The 8,160-nt window shown below is 40.8% G+C and overlaps 1 protein-coding gene across 1 annotated transcript in view; it reads right to left on the bottom strand.

Moving 5' to 3' along the window:
• PODXL2 (podocalyxin like 2) overlaps window positions 1–398 on the bottom strand; it is a 27,306-nt gene extending 26,908 nt beyond the window's left edge. The window contains exon 1 of the mRNA XM_023756138.1: window positions 358–398. The gene's annotated coding sequence lies outside the window, so the exon portion shown is untranslated. The remainder of the gene's footprint in view (window positions 1–357) is intronic.
• Between the last annotated feature and the right edge of the window lie 7,762 nt (window positions 399–8,160).

The following is an 8,160-nucleotide window of genomic DNA, read 5'->3' as shown; positions in this document are numbered from 1 at the left end:
GGCCGAGCTCCGGCGGCGGCCTGCGGTGGTGGCGGCGGCTGCGGTTGGTGGCGGCTGCGGCGCGCGCCCGCCCCATTGGACCGGAGCGGCCGTCACTCACCCTCGGCCCCGCCCCGTCGCGTGCCGCGGGCGCGCCTCCGCGGAGATGAGGAGGGGGCGCGTGTGGCCCCCTCCGCCGCCTCCGCTATGCGGATCAACCAATCAGCGCTGCCGAGGCCTGAAGGAGGCGGGACCGCGACCGTGAGGCCTGGAATTCGGGGCCTCACACCTCGCACAGGACCCCAGGTCGCCTGTCCAGCCCCGGTGATGGAGGTGAGCGCCAGAGCCACCCAGTCACCCATCCCCTGGAAACAGTACCTGCGCACCCAGGAGGCAGGCAGTGATCGCCGGCACCAAATGAGATTGCTCAGAGGACTGGGGTGTGACCACTAAGGCTGTCAACGTGGAGTGTTGCCAATTGTACATCACGAGGTTGCACTGCAGCTCCAAGAGGATTGGGGTTAGGAAAGGCTTCTCGGAGGCATTTGAGCAGAGAGCCATGAAAGCCATGGTGAGGGAAAGACAGACAAAGGCCGTGGGCCAGGAGGGAGCGGAGAACCCATTTGGACCCAGGCTTATGCACATCCTTACTTCCGATTGGCTCGGAGTCCTTCGGTGAACCTCTTCGCACCTCTGGGCCCCAGTCGCCTCATTTTTTAAAGCGGGCTTTGAGTTATTAGGGCAATATTTCTTTCTCTTTTTTTTCACACTTATAAGAAAGTTTATTTAGAAAGTCACAGAAATAGAAGTGATCCGTGGAAGAAAGGGGCTCAGGAAACAAGTTACAGCGGCAAAAGAAGGGCGCTTGGAGCTTAGGAAAGAGGCAAGGAAAAGGGCCTGGGGGAAGGAGGAGGGGAAAGGCGAGGGTGCACTCCATTGGGAGTTTGCTAGGGAACTGTTTCTCAACTTTGAAGTGTTTTGTCCCTGTGGCAACTAAAGTTCATTCATGTGCCGAGCACCAGGTAGGGAACAAAACAGTCACACCCCCATCCTCATAGTTTAGTGAAGAAGACGAGGAAAAGTCAACACCACACAACTGGTCGCATGATTACAACTGTAGTGAGGTCCGTCAAGAAGGAGAAGGAGCAACGAGACAGTATAGAACAGAGGGGTTCCCTATATAAAAAGAAGTATGTGTCTATCATTTTACTTTTTATCCAGTCCCAGAGGTTGTGTGTCTGTCCTCCAACTCCCTCACCCCACACTTGGCTTTCTCCTGCCTCCCTAATCTACACCAATGGGTTTCATGTAACCCACTTACATCTCCTTGTTTCTTGTAAAATATGTTTGTATTGATATTTTAAAGGAAGAGAAAGGGAGAGGGAGAGAGAGTGAAACATGGATCGGCTACCTCCTGCCCACCCCCTACTGGGGAGGAGCTTGCAACCCAGGCGTGCCCTGACCAGGAATGGAACCTGTGACCTCTCGTGCAAGGGATGATGCTCAACCAACTGAGCCACACCAGTCAGGGCTTACATCTCCTCTTTTGATTGTAATGTATAAAATAAGGTACAGAACTGTCATTTTCCAGAGCATTTTCTCAATCTGTTGAGGTTTTGCTTCCTGGCAATTGTCCTCAGTTTGGCTCAAATAAATTTGTGGACTAATAGGGGCCACATGCTAACCTGACAAGCTCAGGGAAGGCCTGCATGGCAGCCTTGCAAACTCAAAGACCTAAAGTAATCACAAAGGATGGTCTGAAATTAAAACTTTTTTAACTGAAAGCAGTTTATGATGGGTAGTCATGTCCTAGGCTGGCATCTTCCTCTTTACCTTAACTGAGCTGTCTTTTTCCTTTTTCTGGACCCCTCAAAGCACAGGCACCACTCTGCGGAGACCACAAATCCCCTCACTGTTAATTGAGTTAATTGTTGACTGTTAACTATCCTGTACCCACCTATGTAAAAGATATATGCTCCTTATCATTTTACTTTTCTTCCAATCCCAGAGGTTTCCCTACTTTGCTTTCTCTCACCTCCCTAATCTATCAACAGTGGGTTTCATGTAGCCCACTGCATCTGCTCTTTTGATTGTAAAGTATAAAATACGGTGCAAAACTACCATTCTCTGGAGCATTATCTCAATCCATTGAGATTTTGCTTCCCGGCAATTGTAGACAGTTTGGCTCAAATAAACTCATAAAAATTCTCTACAGGTTTGAATGTTTCTTACATTGACAGGAGAAATAGGAGTTGGGGTAGAGGGTGATAGAGTGGAAATGGTTCTTAAAGGAAAGAACATGAATAAAAGGTAGCTCAGTATGATAGTACTTGCCATACTGAATTTAGATGATCATTTCATGATTAGGTTGAGGCAGAAGATAAGGTTAAAAAGAGAGATGACTTGCCCTAGCTGGTTTGGCTCAGTGACTAGAACGTTGGCCTGAAGATCGAAGGGTCCTGGGTTTGATTCCGGTCAAGAGCACATGCCAGGGTTTCAGGCTTGATCCCCAGTGTGGGGCATGCAGGAGGCAGCCGATTAATGATTCTCTATCATCATTGATGTTTCTATCTCTCCCCCCCCCCTTTCTTCCTCTCTGAAATCAATAAAAATATATTTTAAAAAATACTACTGACTAGCCGAAACCGGTTTGGCTCAGTGGATAGAGCGTCGGCCTGCGGACTGAAAGGTCCCCGGTTCGATTCCGGTCAAGGGCATGTACCTGGGTTGCAGGCACATCCCCAGTAGGAGATGTGCAGGAGGCGGCTGATCGATGTTTCTCTCTCATCGATGTTTCTAACTCTCTATCTCTCTCCCTTCCTCTCTGTAAAAAATCAATAAAATATATTAAAAAAAAAATACTACTGACCAATAAGATATTAAAAAAGAGAGATGACTTACTAGCTAAATATTTTACTGAATTTTTGGTTAATTCATACAAAGTAGTAGGCCCTTATATTATAAATGAAGCAGTGAAACACAAAGGAAAAGTGACATGTCTAAGAACGTAATGAAAAGCAATAAGTAAAATTAGAAATTTTAGGTAAAGATATTCTTATTTAATTTATAGAACTACATCATTTCACTTAGCCTGTGTTCAATTTAAACTCCACAGCCCCTTTTGTTCAATAGACATTGTGGGTTCTAGAAAGGTAGGTGAGGACCAGATAGTAAAGGATCTTGAAGGTCATGATGAGCAGTTTAGACTTTATTCTCCAGAAATTCATTTCTTATATAAGAATCATGGCATGGTTAGGGCTATCTGTAGACAGACAATTCTGAGAGCAATAGGGAGTAAGGACTAGAAATAGAAGAAAGAGAAAAATGGCCAGTGAAGAGATTGCTGCAGGAGTCCCAGTAGCAGATGGTAGAAGTCTGACTTGGGGCTAGCACAGCAGATTTGAGAAGACACCCCAGAGACAGGTCTAATATGTTTCAGAGAATGATTGAATTGAGTCCTGTTGACTATGGGTTTTTGTGCTATTCTCTATGCAAATACAAATTAGGCAAGACCTACTAGTTTATAACAGTTTACACAAAAAAGCCTACAGATAGGCAATGACTATAGAGTATAAAGCAATTTTGGACTTAAAAAGAGGACAGTGTCCAGAACAAGGAAGTTAATGGTCCTGGTATTCTGAACTGTTTGATCTTTGTCAACATTATGCTTTTACAGTAACCTTTTTTTTTTCTCCCCGTTTGATCGTTTAATTAAGGACCAAGTAACAGGAGGAATCCAGGAAGATATCATTAAAAACCAACTGTGAAAGCTGGGAGTATCTGGCTTGATAAAGAGAACACTAGGATGCATCAAACCCATCATCTCTCTCCTTCTTTCCTCTGTTGCAATGAAGGACCCATCTTTCCTTTATCACAGGCCAATTTCCTCCTCTTTGTGCTCATCATTGCATTGTTTGTCTCCTTTCAAGGACTTCCATTTAAAAGTATCTCTTTTCTGACAGTGTCTGTCTCTCTCTCTTCTGGGCTGCTCTCATTAGGTATAAACATGATCTGGAATCTCTCATCTTTAAAAAATGCTGGGGGAGATGAGATCATGCTGCTGATACACGGAGTCCATGTGCCTACTTTCCCCTCCAGCTCTTGACCTTCCAGCTCTTGACCCTAGAAATCATAGAAATGTACATTTGTATATACTTCAGTCCAAAATAGCACTGGAAAACAAGATGGGATCAATTGGTGGATCTAAAATGATGAGGAGTCACTTGAAGGGGAAAAAAAAAGCAAATGAGATTAAATTGATGGAGAACCCACAGTCAAAATGCATGCCATTCTAAATAGGTGGAGGTTAAAAAGTAAATCACAATATAAATTTTAGTGTATTTAGAAATGAATGACAACATGAGACTATTGCATATCAAAATCCATGGGATGCAGCCAACAATTCACAGAGATATTTTATAGCCACAAATAATTTTTTAGAGAAAAAAGGTTAAAAGTGAACTAAGCTTTCAATTTAAGAAGCTTTAAAACACATACACATCAATGAATTTCTATTGCTGTTAAAATAACAATAAAACCTGGTAGAACCAATTAATAGAAGCCTGTTATTTGAAAAGGTGAACAAAGAAATAAAACCTTTAGTATCAAGATAAAAAAGAGAAGATGTAAAAAAATACCATTAGGAATGAAAATGGGAACAAAACTACAAATAAGATTTTTAAATTATAAGCTAAATTCGACATAATTTATTAATAAAATTCAAAATCTAATTGGAATGAATACTTTTAAAGAAAACAAAATACTGAAATTTATTAAAGTAGTAGAAAAGCTAAACCAACCAATAACAATGGGACTACTAAAGACAGCAGAAAATCTACCCTTAAAAAGACATAAGGCCCATTTGAAATGAGTATATTCTACAAACCTTGAACATGACTCGTCCAGAAAAAAGTTAGAAAGCCCCCCCAATTTACTTTATGAGGCTAATATAACCCTGATACAAAAAACAACCACCACAAAGCAAAACAAATACAACAAACAGGAAAAAAAACTAAGAATAATATAAATAGAAAAAACCCTAAGTCAGTCTTACCGGACACAGATGCAACTTTTATAGAGAAAATATGAGCAAGTTGATTACAGCTGTATGTTAAAAATATTGATATATCCTGATTAAGTAGGGCTCATTCTAGGAATTAAAAAATGGTTCATTATTAGAAAAAGCCACTAATTTAGTTATCTGCAATAAGAGAGCCAATTTAAAAAAAAATTTAGGAGAGGCTCCCCCCAAAATAGGCATGCAATGAAACTTAGTATTTATTTCTGTTAAAAGGAATAAAAACTTTAGAAGCAAACAAGAAGTAGAAATTTACTTAATTTAAAAAAGGATGTTTCCCAGAAACCTACAGTAATCATCATACTAATGAAGAAATATGAAAAGCATTCCCATCTAAGTGAGGGACAAGAAAAGGATAATCATTACTCCTGGTGGTGGCTGTAGTGTGTGACAGTGCAGTCTTGGGATCCAAGCAGCTTCGAACCTGGAGACCAGTGACCTCGGGCACCTTCACACTATCTGGGAGCAGATAATGCAATGAGATGGTGCCGTGTTAGCCCACCTGCTGTATCTGTGGGTAACAGGCAGGGACTGCATGTGTCCTTTGAGGCACTGGTGCGAGATGCAGGGTCCCATGGCAGCAACTGTGATCCTCAGGGGTCAATGGGGGGAAAAGAGGGCCTTATGTAATACTGTCAACAACAAAGATTAAAAAAAAAAAAAAGCACGTGGAGCAGAGCTGAAGCAGCTGGCCTGTAGCCACTGATTGTAACATGAATGAGAAATAAATGCTTGTTGTAGTAATAAAAAGATTTTTTAAACTTTTGTGCTTTAAAGTGTTACCAGACAGAACCGAGTTTAATTAGTCAGTAGTTGCCACCCAAAAGACAACTTTGAGATGATTTTACGAGAAGGAACAAATCTTTTCTGAGCCAGCAATCAAGGACAGACACATCGGGGGTCACTTTCCAAAAACAGTTGTCCTCAAAGGATCGGATTTGTCTTTATTCAGGGAAATCATGCATAAACATTAAGGTGAGCTACATCATCTATACATAGTTAGGAAACAGGCCCATAAATACATGGAGTGCTCAAAAATGGCAGAAAATCTCAGCCCCTGGCAGGAGATTTTAATATTATAATGAGAAAAGTTTGAGGAGGTCACTAGAGGGTCTTCGAAGGCGCTTGAAACTGGCCTTGGGCAGTTTTTGCTAGATCAACTCCTGGCGCTGCAAAACATCCTGGGCTTGTTCCTAAAAAACAGCTCTGGCAACCATCAATGTCAGGGATGGCACAGGCTGGAAAGGAAGTTTAATCAAGTTTCAGCCTTCCTGTTAAACTCTTAGCAAATTACAGGATATGATTACATAAGCCTTATAAAATTTAGGATGATTTAAGAGGGTTTACAGGTTAATCTAAGCAAAATTATGAATTCTATATAGTAGTCTATGGTAGACTACCAAGTAGGATGGATATATTACAAATGGACGCTACCAAGAAAGTGAAGGCAATCCACAGAATGGGAAATAATATTTGGAAATTATAAATCTGATAAAGGACTTGTGTCTAGAATATATAAAGAACTCTTAATAACTCCATAATAAAAAGATGACCGAGCCCTAGCTGGTTTGGCTCAGTGGATAGAGCATCAGCCTGCGGATAAAGGGTCCCAGGTTCAATTCTGGTCAAGGGTACATGCCCAGGTTGTGGGGTCAATCCCCAGTGGGGGGCGTGCAGGAGGCAGCCAATCAAATATTCTCTCTCAACATTGATCAAAGATTCTCTCTCATCATTGATGTTTCTATCTCTCTCTCCCTCTACCTTCCTCTCTGAAGTCAATAAAAATATATAAAAAAAAGATGACTGAATTTTTAAAAATGGGCAAAAATCTGAAGATATTTCTCCAAGAAGATACACAGATTATCAACACCCAAATGAAAAGATACTTACCCTCATTAGCCATCAAGGAAATGCACATCAATATCACAATGAGAAACCACTTCACATTAAGATGACCAAAATAAAAAAGAGCCCTAGCCCATATTGCTAAGTGGGTAGTGTCAGCCCACAGACCAAAGTATCGCAGGGTTGATACCTGGTCAAGGGCACGTACCTTTTGTTGCAGGTTCTGTCCCTGGCCCCCGTTATGTGGGTGCGGGAGACAACCAATCAATGTGTCTCACATTGATGTTTCTCCCTCCCTCCCTCTTTCTCTAAAATAAATAAGTTTAAAATGATATAATATGTAAATTATAGCCCAATAAACCTGATACTAAAGAAAACAAGAATACATACACATAACTTTTATGTTATCTTTAACATACTTAACACACACACACACACACATCTATATATATATATATACACAGTATGTGGTATCGTTATATTTTAAAATTTTATATATTTGATACATCTTTGGCATTTTATTTTTTCACTCAAAATTATCTTCCAGGTTAATCTATTAATAAGCTTTTATTGCATGAATAAAAAACTTAATTGTTCAATCCTAAAGTAAATACCAAAAAGCTTTCCCTTGATCTGTGTACCTTGCCAGCTGTCCTATTTCACCTCAGAACCAAACTTTTCAAGAGTCTTTACATATACAATTTCTATTTTAACTTCCTCTTTATTCTACTCACACTGCATTGAAACTGCTCATCAGTCACCACCAACCTCCACAGTACCACAAATACCATGTTTCACCTTGAGATGCACATTTAAAATAATTTTCCAACATCTCTACAATGGGATGTCTTATGGCTGATGACATCTAATCATTCTAAATGTTAGCATTTTTGTCTTGGTTGCACATAAAATAATGGTGATTCTTATACTAGGTGGCATCTTATATTCAGTGAAACATAGTACAATGGACAGGTTTGTTATATTCTGATCTTTCAGCTACATTGGCCCAAACTGACCTCAATCTCCTTGAATTTTTTTCTTCTGGCTTCCATAAAACCCTCTCCCCTGGTTTTCCTCCCACCTTCTGCCCATTCCTAAGGGTCGTTTGCTGGTTCAAATGGTGGACACTCAAGTTTCCTTCGGCAATCATTTTTCTCTGTGACAGCTGTCAGTGGATGACAGCTCATGCCCAAACTTCTTCTCAGCAATCCAAACTCAAATCTGTCTTTAAAGTTCACATTTCTACTTTAATATCTGAA

Source organism: Myotis lucifugus, unplaced genomic scaffold (genome assembly GCF_000147115.1).
Source record: "Myotis lucifugus unplaced genomic scaffold, Myoluc2.0 scaffold_90, whole genome shotgun sequence".
Lineage (NCBI taxonomy): Eukaryota > Metazoa > Chordata > Mammalia > Chiroptera > Vespertilionidae > Myotis > Myotis lucifugus.
The sequence above is the reverse complement of the archived record's forward strand: the minus strand, read 5'-3'. Positions and strand labels throughout refer to the sequence as shown.